The 13,306-nt window shown below is 35.5% G+C and overlaps 1 protein-coding gene across 6 annotated transcripts in view; it reads right to left on the bottom strand.

Annotated features, from left to right (window-relative positions):
• LOC145693676 (uncharacterized) overlaps positions 1–13,306 on the bottom strand; it is a 206,828-nt gene that overhangs the window by 102,130 nt on the left and 91,392 nt on the right. The window lies entirely within an intron of this gene.

Genomic DNA, 13,306 nt, shown 5'->3' with positions numbered 1-13,306 from the left:
GTGCTTGGGGTCCCTAGTTCGACTCCAGCTGCGCCGTGTGGACTTTGTGGTGGACAAACACCGTGCTCGTAGGTTTCCTCGGGTTTCTCCCGTTTCCTACTACTTTCTTCATTCCACCATTTCACTCATTTCTCATAATCACCGTCTCCTTTAGCCTAACTGGCATAACCGTGGGACGGTAAAACTCAAAAATTTCATTTTCATTTCATTTCGAAACGTTTTCTTTGTGGTTTGAGATCACAACTTACAAATAGTTACGGGTTATAATTAACGTATTTATTTCTGATAGATGTATTTACGGGGGGATAAGTAGAAGTCAAACGACCCATTCGGGAGAGTAATGCGCGCCACTCTAGCCAGCTGTTTTAAGTTTGTCACAAAATTTATATCATAGGGGTCAAGGTGGAACAAAACGAGTCGTGCGGGGTATATAACCCGTTCCTACTACTACTACTACTACTATTTATCTGAACGAAAGTAAGTAAATAACTTTTTTGAGTATCACTTTCATCTTATTTTAATGTAAAAAATTTAAAAAGAAACTTTTTTTGGCCGGATTTGAACCCACACCAAAAGCGATATTCGTTATTAGCACATAGCGCTAATACGCTCGGTCACGAGGACTGACAGCAACAAGCGTTTGATTTCTCCTATTTGAATGCAACGTCGTAAGAAATAAATAACGCCAACCAATCAGAACTGTGTATTTCCTTCCTGCTTCCAGAAGCATTACCCTCCCGAGCTAGTCCTGAAGTCGATTAGTACTATTAGGTACAATAGAAGGATTATTTTGTAATTATAAGGGAAGATAATTTATCGATCAGTTGTGTGTATCCCTCAGAAAATTGGAATTTCTACTCTCAATGTTCACTTTTGGAAATAGTTCTGCTATTGTAGAGGACCCAGCTATATAGCTACATTATAGTTAATTCCCCCGATGACATAAATGGAAAGGAACGAAAGAAAGAAAGACAGGTAATTAATTGCCTTTGCATTCTCATAATGTAAGTTTATTGTGCTAAACCAAAATTAATTACATGTGATTAACTTAGTCAACTACTATATACTAAGAAATTTTGAATACACTTCTGATAATGATGCATCAAACCCTTATATGCCGCCAGGGACGTAGCCAGAGTTCTGAGTTTGGGGGGGGGCATATTTATTTGCTAATGGAATAACACACACACACACACACACACACACACACACATATATATATATATATATATATATATATATATATATATATATATATAACAGTCTGTAACAAATTAACTGCACCACTCAAGAAATTTACAGAAACAGTGAAATATGTTTTAATATCAAAATAATTATGTGCCCTACGATGTCGATTCGAGTCTTAAATTGTTACATGGTGCTACTTGATGCTTTTTTTGTACTATTTTCACTGCCGTCTTTAATTCTGCTTCACCCCAACTGGTGGCTCTGATATCTTCGTGGAAATGGCTGATGCCTATTAATTAGATATAGTGGGAGTAGTAATCGCGTCACTTTGCCGAACTTTTTGGCCCCTGGGTCCCTGCCTCAGGACCCATGGTCCCTGGCCGGGGTCAATGACCTAGGGGTACATAGGACCACCCCCTCTAAATTTTGGCAGGGGTACCATGGCCCACCCCCTAAATTTTGGCAGGGGTACATAGGACCAGCCCCCTTAAATTTTGGAAATTGCCAAATCTAAAAATTTGGTATGGTAGGGTACGACCATAGTATGTACCTCTATCAGTATTGGGGGTCTATGTCGTTCCCTTTCATGGGTAAAAAATTGCCAAAAAGTCAAATTTCGGGGGTTTTTGACCTAATTTATCCCCTTGGATGAGGTGTTATTACCCTATATGGTTATATGGGCGTATACAGGGGTCCATTCCCTTTCATAAGACATGGGTATATTAATGCACCCCTTGAAAATTTGGGAGGGGTACCTTGGCCCACCCCTTAAATTTTGGATATTGCCAAATCTAAAAATTTGGTATGGTAGCCTAGGACCACAGTATGTACCTCTATCAGTATTGGGGTTCAATGTCGTTCCCTTTCATGGGTAAAAAATTGCCTAAAATTCACATTTCGGAGGTTTTTGACCTAATTTATCCCCTTGGATGAGGTGTTATTACCCTATATAGTTATATGGGCGTATACAGGGGTCCATTACCTTTCATAGGACATGGGTATATTAATGCACCCATTGAAAAATTTGGGAGGGGTACCTTGGCCCACCACTTAAATTTTGGAAATTGCCCAATTTAAACATTTGGTATAATAGTATAGGACCCTAATATGTATTATGATAAATTTGGATGGTCCACCTCGTTCCCTTTTAGGGGTACCAAATTGCCAAAATATAAACGTAAGCAATACGTAGTACCATGTGTTTGGTTTTGACCTAATTTATCCCCTTGGATGAGGTCCTATTACCTTATATGTTTATATGAGCGTATACAGGAGTCTATTACCTTTCATAAGACCTGGATATATTGGTGCACCCCGGGAGGGGTACCTTGGCCCACCCCTTCAATTTTAGAAATTGCCCAATTTAAACATTTGGTATAATAGTATAGAGCCCTAGTATGTATCACTATAAATTTGGGTGGTCCACCTTGTTCCCTTTCATGGGTACACAATTGCCAAATTTTAGTACAACCACGTGTTTGGTCTTTTGACCTAATTTATCACCTTTGATGAGGTGTTATTATCCTATATCGTTATATGGGCGTATACAGGGGTTCATTACCTTTCATAAGATATGGGTATATTAATGCACCCCCAGGAGGGGTACCTTGGACCACCCTTTAATTTTGGAAATTGCCCAATTTAAACATTCGGTATAATAGTATAGGACCCTAATATATATTAATGTAATTTCGTTCCCTTTTAGGGGTACAAAATTGCCAAAATATAAATGTAAGCAATACGTTGTACCACGTGTTTCGTTTTTTACCTAATCTATTCCATTGGACGAGGTCCTATTACCTTATACGTTATATGGTCACGTATGGGGATTCATTTCCTATCATAAGACATAGGTACATTTGTGCACCCGAGAGGGGTACTTTGACCCACCCCTTTAATTTTGGAAATTGTCCCTTTTATATGTTTGGTATTATAGTATAGGACCCTAATATAAATTACTATAAATTTTGGTGGTCCACCTCGTTCCCTTTCATGGGTACACAATTGCCAAATTTTAGTACAACCACGTGTTTGGTTTTGGCTCAATTTATCCCCTTGGATGAGGTCCTATTACCTTATATGGTTATATGGTCATGTATATATTGGTCCATTTCCTATTATAAGACATGGGTACATTGATGCACTCTTTAAATTTTTGGAAGGGGTACCATGGCCAACCCCTTAAATTTTGGAAAATTTCCAATTTGAGCATTCGGTATCATAGTACATGCCTCAACATGTATCATGATAAATTTGGGTGGTCCACCTCGTTCCCTTTTAGGGGTACAAAATTGCCAAAATATAAACGTAAGAAATACGTTGTACCACGTGTTTGGTTTTTGGCCCAATTTCTCCCCTTTGATGAGGTTCTATTACCTTATATGGTTATATGGTCATGTATATGGGTTCATTTCCTATCATAAGACATGGGTACATTGACGCACCCTTTAAAAATTTGGGAGGGGTATCTTGGCTCATCCACTCGGTTTTAGAAATTTTTTAATATAAGCATTTGGTATCATAGTACAGGACTTCAATATGTACCACTATAAATTTGGATGGTCCACATCGTTCCCTTTCATGGGTAAAGAACTACCAAAAAATCAAATTTCGGAGGTTATTGACACCTATTTAGCACGTTATATGGTTTATTACCTTTATATGTTTATGTTCCCTTTTAAATTTGGGAATTATCAAATAACAAAATTCGGTAAACGTTTTCTAGGACCCATTGTCTAGGATTTGTTGGTGTTCCTCTTATGACCAAATATTTAAAATTTAAAGGTTATTGACCGGCTTTATTATTGAATAAGTACAGGATTTATTACTTTTTCATAAGACACAGGTGTATTTGCGTACCAATCTTAAATTTTGGGAGGAGGTACAATTCTTATTGTCATATCAATAATTGGTAATTGGATAGTATCTCATTCATTGGGTAAATCATTGTCAAATATGAGTATGATCACGTGATCAGTTATTAACCTATGATGGGATTAGGAGTCCAGAACATTGGTACATTGAAACTTTGTAGGATAATTTGAGAATGCGTCATTGGTTTTAATTATTCCCGCCAAATATAAACGTAAGCAAGACGTTGTACCACGTGATTGTCCTTGATGAGGTAGTGTACAGGGATTCATTTCCTTTGTTGTGGTACTTCTTAAGTTTGAGTACACACACACTTCTAGAAAACAGTTGGTTCTACTCAGGTAAACAATTGACGAACATTATTGACCTTATTGAACATATAATGATATGATTAACTCTAATACTTAGGTATATCAAGAGAAGTATTCTTTAAATTTGGGAATGGTGATAAACAGAATTTTAACATAAGGTGCGAAATTTGAAACAATACATTGAACTTTAGTCACAGCTCATAGTCTAAGATCATTGGTGGTGATTGATTTGAAATCTGATAGCTAACCTTATTGAATCTTATGACTCATAGACGAAAGGCAATACATGCTACAACAGTTTGAAATATAATCATAAGGTGATGTAATCTGACACTAGCAAAGTTATTGTTAATGCAATTTGATTGGATGATCACTATCTTTCCTGCAATCTGATTGGTTGATCACTATCTTTCGTGCAATCTGATAGGTTGATGAGTTTTAAATCTTTTTCTGCATTCAGTTTTAACATTTAAAAAGTTTTTGAATTTTTTTTTGTTTGAAACTTTGGTTTGAAATTTTTCGTTTTAAAAATTTTTTTCGTTTGAAATTTTTGTTTGAAAATTTTTTTCGTTTGAAATTTTTTGTTTGAAAATTTTTGTTCGAAAATTTTGTTTAAATTTTTTTTGTTTGAAATTTTTCGTTTCCAAATTTTTTGTTTGAAATTTTTTGTTTCAAAATTTTGTTTGAAAATTTTTTCGCTTCAAAATTTTGTTTGAATTTTTTTCGTTTGAAATTTTTTGTTTGAATTTTTTTTCGTTTCAAAATTTTGTTTCAAAGATTTTTGTTCTAAATTTTTGTTTCAAAGTTTGGTTTGACATTTTTAAAAGTTTGTGCACCCATTAGTAAAGAACCGGAACTGTTTAGAGCAAAAACCTTTGACAACATTGTGGTGCAATAGTACACGTCAGAACCTTGGGTTGTACTTGAAATGAAAAAACACAATTCATTGAAATGGATCATTTTATTACACTCCACATACATCCATACCAGATAGTGGTTCTGGATATTGTCGATACAATGTATTTTGAACTTCTTGCACTAGTTTGTCTTTAGCGTATAATTTTAATTCCAATTGAAGTCTTTTAAGGTCTATTGCAATATCAATTGGTGGAAACTCAATGTCCATTTGATCACAAATAAACTGTTTATCAACACAGGTATGCACCCACGAACGATGTTGACAACCATCACAATATCTAGATACATGTTGTACAATATGCAACACATTTTTCAAAATAGTACTTTTTCAGGAATATACTAGTTTTGTTGCACACTTCCACTGCATGTTTCACACACTGAAATAGGCTGATGAATTTGTTCCATTCCGTTTGTGTTAGATACACCATATTGCGAGGGACATGAAATGTACTCTTTTTACGTAACAGCACCATCTTCTCTTCGAGGACTGTACGCATCACCACTTCATGATTTGAGCCTAATGATTTGACTATGGTCACATTTAGCTCATCATGAAAATAATCGTTCATTTGGTCGATTCGTGAACATAATATTTGCCATTCTTCACAGGTCAGTTGTACACCAAATTGTTCTGCTTTGCCCAATCGAATCACTGGTTCAAATGTTCTAGCACTGATACCAATCATCACATGTTTTTGTTTGAAATATATTTATTGGATAATAGCTTGCGAAGATGAACTCTTTATCGTTAGAAGTACACATCTTTCCTCCTGAAAAGCACTTGCTCAAATGATTTCGTGGGATGACACTGTATTTGCTGGTTTATAGTTATTGCTGACGTCATTGGTAAGGAATGTGCTGACGTTTGAATTCATGATTTCATCACAGTTGCTGACGTCATGCCGACCAACCAAATTCATACAACTACGGCTGATGTGCTGACGTTTGAATTCATGATTTCATCACAATTGCTGACGAATCTGGCTGTGTACTAAATTCAAGTTGATGACTTCGACCCAAGAATCCTTTGTAACATAAAGATACAAATCCAGAATTTAAGAAACGCAGCAGTTCTTCTTGTTTTGATGCTTCCATGGGTAAATATCTTGCTGGTAAAATTATATTCTTATCATTTTCAAGCTTCACTACGATTCTTAATCCAAACTTTGTAGGGATCATTTGGCTAGCTAAGATTCTATAAGGTACATTCTGTTGTAAATCAGTAATCTTGGTAAATGATTTCATTACATCACGCGTGTTTAGAAACTGCAGACAAGTAGCCATGATGATGTTATCATGAATACTAACTCGAACGATACTTATATATGATGAAAAACTAATGACGTTGCATTATCATGTTCTGACGTGTACTATTGCACCACAATGATGCCAAAGGTTTTTGCTCTAAACAGTTCCGGTTCTTTACTAATGGGTGCACAAACTTTTAAAAATGTCAAACCAAACTTTGAAACAAAAATTTAGAACAAAAATCTTTGAAACAAAATTTTGAAACGAAAAAAATTCAAACAAAAAATTTCAAACGAAAAAACATTCAAACAAAATTTTGAAGCGAAAAAATTTTCAAACAAAATTTTGAAACAAAAAATTTCAAACAAAAAATTTGGAAACGAAAAATTTCAAACAAAAAAATTTTAAACAAAATTTTCGAACAAAAATTTTTCGCTTCAAAATTTTGTTTGAATTTTTTTCGTTTGAAATTTTTTGTTTGAATTTTTTTTCGTTTCAAAATTTTGTTTCAAAGATTTTTGTTCTAAATTTTTGTTTGAAACTTTGGTTTGACATTTTTAAAAGTTTGTGCACCCATTAGTAAAGAACCGGAACTGTTTAGAGCAAAAACCTCTGGCAACATTATGGTGCAATAGTACACGTCAGAACCTGGGGTTGTACTTGAAATGAAAAAAACACAATTCATTGAAATGGATCATTTTATTACACTCCACATACATCCATACCAGATAGTGGTTCTGGATATTGTCGATACAATGTATTTTGAACTTCTTGCACTAGTTTGTCTTTAGCGTATAATTTTAATTCCAGTTGAAGTCTTTTAAGGTCTATTGCGATATCAATTGGTGGAAACTCAATGTCCATTTGATCACAAATAAACTGTTTATCAATACAGTTATGCACCCACGAACGATGTTGACAACCATCACAATATCTAGATACATGTTGTACAATATGCATAACACATTTTTCAAAATAGTACTTTTTCAGGAATATACTAGTTTTGTTGCACACTTCCACTGCATGTTTCACACACTGAAATACACTGATGAATTTGGTCCATTCTGTTTGTGTTAGATACACCATATTGCGAGGGACATGGAATGTACTCTTTTTACGTAACAGCACCATCTTCTCTTCGAGGACTGTACGCATCACCACTTCATGATTTGAGCCTAATGATTTGACTATGGTCACATTTAGCTCATCATGAAAATAATCGTTCATTTGGTCGATTCGTGAACATAATATTTGCCATTCTTCACAGGTCAGTTGTACACCAAATTGTTCTGCTTTGCCCAATCGAATCACTGGTTCAAATGTTCTAGCACTGATACCAATCATCACATGTTTTTGTTTGAAATATATTTATTGGATAATAGCTTGCGAAGATGAACTCTTTATCGTTAGAAGTACACATCTTTCCTCCTGAAAAGCACTTGCTCAAATGATTTCGTGGGATGACACTGTATTTGCTGGTTTATAGTTATTGCTGACGTCATTGGTAAGGAATGTGCTGACGTTTGAATTCATGATTTCATCACAGTTGCTGACGTCATGCCGACCAACCAAATTCATACAACTACGGCTGATGTGCTGACGTTTGAATTCATGATTTCATCACAATTGCTGACGAATCTGGCTGTGTACTAAATTCAAGTTGATGACTTCGACCCAAGAATCCTTTGTAACATAAAGATACAAATCCAGAATTTAAGAAACGCAGCAGTTCTTCTTGTTTTGATGCTTCCATGGGTAAATATCTTGCTGGTAAAATTATATTCTTATCATTTTCAAGCTTCACTACGATTCTTAATCCAAACTTTGTAGGGATCATTTGGCTAGCTAAGATTCTATAAGGTACATTCTGTTGTAAATCAGTAATCTTGGTAAATGATTTCATTACATCACGCGTGTTTAGAAACTGCAGACAAGTAGCCATGATGATGTTATCATGAATACTAACTCGAACGATACTTATATATGATGAAAAACTAATAACGTTGCATTATCATGTTCTGACGTGTACTATTGCACCACAATGATGCCAAAGATTTTTGCTCTAAACAGTTCCGGTTCTTTACTAATGGGTGCACAAACTTTTAAAAATGTCAAACCAAACTTTGAAACAAAAATTTAGAACAAAAATCTTTGAAACAAAATTTTGAAACGAAAAAAAATTCAAACAAAAAATTTCAAACGAAAAAAATTCAAACAAAATTTTGAAGCGAAAAAATTTTCAAACAAAATTTTGAAACAAAAAATTTCAAACAAAAAATTTGGAAACGAAAAATTTCAAACAAAAAAATTTTAAACAAAATTTTCGAACAAAAATTTTCAAAAAAAATTTCAAACGAAAAAAATTTTCAAACAAAAATTTTAAACGAAAAAATTTTTAAAACGAAAAATTTCAAACCAAAGTTTCAAACAAAAAAAAATCCAAAAACTTTTTAAATGTTAAAACTGAATGCAGAAAAAGATTTAAAACTCATCAACCTATCAGATTGCACGAAAGATAGTGATCAACCAATCAGATTGCAGGAAAGATAGTGATCATCCAATCAAATTGCATTAACAATAACTTTGCTAGTGTCAGATTACATCACCTTATGATTATATTTCAAACTGTTGTAGCATGTATTGCCTTTCGTCTATGAGTCATAAGATTCAATAAGGTTAGCTATCAGATTTCAAATCAATCACCACCAATGATCTTAGACTATGAGCTGTGACTAAAGTTCAATGTATTGTTTCAAATTTCGCACCTTATGTTAAAATTCTGTTTATCACCATTCCCAAATTTAAAGAATACTTCTCTTGATATACCTAAGTATTAGAGTTAATCATATCATTATATGTTCAATAAGGTCAATAATGTCCGTCAATTGTTTACCTGAGTAGAACCAACTGTTTTCTAGAAGTGTGTGTGTACTCAAACTTCAGAAGTACCACAACAAAGGAAATGAATCCCTGTACACTACCTCATCAAGGACAATCACGTGGTACAACGTCTTGCTTACGTTTATATTTGGCGGGGAATAATCAATACCAATGACGCATTCTCAAATTATCCTACAAAGTTTCAATGTACCAATGTTCTGGACTCCTAATCCCATCATAGGTCAATAACTGATCACGTGATCATACTCCTATTTGACAATGATTTACCCAATGAATGAGATACTATCCAATTACCAATTATTGATATGACAATAAGAAATGTACCTCCTCCCAAAATTTAAGATTGGTACGCAAATACACCTGTGTCTTATGAAAAAGTAATAAATCCTGTACTTATTCAATAATAAAGCCGGTCAATAACCTTTAAATTTTAAATATTTGGTCATAAGAGGAACACCAACAAATCCTAGACAATGGGTCCTAGAAAACGTTTACCGAATTTTGTTATTTGATAATTCCCAAATTTAAAAGGGAACATAAACATATAAAGGTAATAAACCATATAACGTGCTAAATAGGTGTCAATAACCTCCGAAATTTGATTTTTTGGTAGTTCTTTACCCATGAAAGGGAACGATGTGGACCATCCAAATTTATAGTGGTACATATTGAAGTCCTGTACTATGATACCAAATGCTTATATTAAAAAATTTCTAAAACCGAGTGGATGAGCCAAGATACCCCTCCCAAATTTTTAAAGGGTGCGTCAATGTACCCATGTCTTATGATAGGAAATGAACCCATATACATGACCATATAACCATATAAGGTAATAGAACCTCATCAAAGGGGAGAAATTGGGCCAAAAACCAAACACGTGGTACAACGTATTTCTTACGTTTATATTTTGGCAATTTTGTACCCCTAAAAGGGAACGAGGTGGACCACCCAAATTTATCATGATACATGTTGAGGCATGTACTATGATACCGAATGCTCAAATTGGAAATTTTCCAAAATTTAAGGGGTTGGCCATGGTACCCCTTCCAAAAATTTAAAGAGTGCATCAATGTACCCATGTCTTATAATAGGAAATGGACCAATATATACATGACCATATAACCATATAAGGTAATAGGACCTCATCCAAGGGGATAAATTGAGCCAAAACCAAACACGTGGTTGTACTAAAATTTGGCAATTGTGTACCCATGAAAGGGAACGAGGTGGACCACCAAAATTTATAGTAATTTATATTAGGGTCCTATACTATAATACCAAACATATAAAAGGGACAATTTCCAAAATTAAAGGGGTGGGTCAAAGTACCCCTCTCGGGTGCACAAATGTACCTATGTCTTATGATAGGAAATGAATCCCCATACGTGACCATATAACGTATAAGGTAATAGGACCTCGTCCAATGGAATAGATTAGGTAAAAAACGAAACACGTGGTACAACGTATTGCTTACATTTATATTTTGGCAATTTTGTACCCCTAAAAGGGAACGAAATTACATTAATATATATTAGGGTCCTATACTATTATACCGAATGTTTAAATTGGGCAATTTCCAAAATTAAAGGGTGGTCCAAGGTACCCCTCCTGGGGGTGCATTAATATACCCATATCTTATGAAAGGTAATGAACCCCTGTATACGCCCATATAACGATATAGGATAATAACACCTCATCAAAGGTGATAAATTAGGTCAAAAGACCAAACACGTGGTTGTACTAAAATTTGGCAATTGTGTACCCATGAAAGGGAACAAGGTGGACCACCCAAATTTATAGTGATACATACTAGGGCTCTATACTATTATACCAAATGTTTAAATTGGGCAATTTCTAAAATTGAAGGGGTGGGCCAAGGTACCCCTCCCGGGGTGCACCAATATATCCAGGTCTTATGAAAGGTAATAGACTCCTGTATACGCTCATATAAACATATAAGGTAATAGGACCTCATCCAAGGGGATAAATTAGGTCAAAACCAAACACATGGTACTATGTATTGCTTACGTTTATATTTTGGCAATTTGGTACCCCTAAAAGGGAACGAGGTGGACCATCCAAATTTATCATAATACATATTAGGGTCCTATACTATTATACCAAATGTTTAAATTGGGCAATTTCCAAAATTTAAGTGGTGGGCCAAGGTACTCCTCCCAAATTTTTCAATGGTTGCATTAATATACCCATGTCTTATGAAAGGTAATGGACCCCTGTATACGCCCATATAACTATATAGGGTAATAACACCTCATCCAAGGGGATAAATTAGGTCAAAAACCTCCGAAATGTGAATTTTAGGCAATTTTTTACCCATGAAAGGGAACGACATTGAACCCCAATACTGATAGAGGTACATACTGTGGTCCTAGGCTACCATACCAAATTTTTAGATTTGGCAATATCCAAAATTTAAGGGGTGGGCCAAGGTACCCCTCCCAAATTTTCAAGGGGTGCATTAATATACCCATGTCTTATGAAAGGGAATGGACCCCTGTATACGCCCATATAACCATATAGGGTAATAACACCTCATCCAAGGGGATAAATTAGGTCAAAAACCCCCGAAATTTGACTTTTTGGCAATTTTTTACCCATGAAAGGGAACGACATAGACCCCCAATACTGATAGAGGTACATACTATGGTCGTACCCTACCATACCAAATTTTTAGATTTGGCAATTTCCAAAATTTAAGGGGGCTGGTCCTATGTACCCCTGCCAAAATTTAGGGGGTGGGCCATGGTACCCCTGCCAAAATTTAGAGGGGGTGGTCCTATGTACCCCTAGGTCATTGACCCCGGCCAGGGACCATGGGTCCTGAGGCAGGGACCCAGGGGCCAAAAAGTTCGGCAAAGTGACGCGATTACTACTGTGGGCCTTATGCAGAGTCGTTTCGACGTGTGATTAGTGCCATACTAAAGAGTTCGACTAACATATGTTTCCTGCAGTAGTCAGGCCTTTAGTATGACACTAATCATACATCAAGATGACTCTGCATAAGGCGGAGTCTGTTTACAGGTGAAAATTGTGTGGAAAATTGTTGTTCCGGACTTATTCAGTCATTAAATAGTTTTCCAAGAGTTTTCTGAGTTATATTGTAGCAAGTTTGTAGTAAGTTTGTGCAGTAGCTGTGACTTGTATATTTCATGGGTAAAGTAATAAGCGATACGTCACCACGTAAACAAGGAATGATACTTGCTCTGAAATTAGCGGGCTTTTTGCAGCAGCAGATAGTTGCAAAAGTTTGTGGAGAACAGTAGAAAGAGTTCTTAGGAAGCAAAGTAACCTTCCCACGTCATCTTTGAGGATAAATTGTGGGAGAGAACCAAAAATAAATCCACGTGTTGTGCGGAAAATAAAGGCAGTAGCATTAAACGATCGATCTTCTATCACAAAAAAGAAGAAAAAGAAGAAGCTCGAACTGTTTCTGATAGTGTTGGTGTTACTGCGTTATACATAACCATTGTCAGGGCACTGAAGAAAGAAGGACTTCCCAAGAAGAGGTCACGGAAAAAGCCTTGTTTTGCGAAGAAGCACATCAAAGCGAGGAAACAGTTTTGCGACATATACGGTGCCTGAGGTGTTGGCCACGTAATATTTTCTGACCGAAAGAAATTTATGCTACTTGGGAATGATAGCGATGTCAGGCTATGGATGAGTAAGGATGAGGTACTGAAGAGTCATTGCGTTTTGACAACACAAAAGTTCAATATAAATTTTATGGTGTCGGGTTGTTTCACCTCGAGAGATGTGGGCAAACTGGAAATTTGAACTGGGACCTTTTTTGCCGAACAATACACCACAATACTATCGATAAGTTTATTGTCAGATTCTAGAGATTACTT

The sequence above is a fragment of the Thermobia domestica genome, chromosome 8 (genome assembly GCF_964235325.1).
Source record: "Thermobia domestica chromosome 8, izTheDome1.hap1.1, whole genome shotgun sequence".
In the NCBI taxonomy this organism is placed as follows: Eukaryota; Metazoa; Arthropoda; class Insecta; order Zygentoma; family Lepismatidae; genus Thermobia; species Thermobia domestica.
Note: the sequence above shows the minus strand (reverse complement) of the source record. Positions and strands in the feature narration are given on the sequence as shown.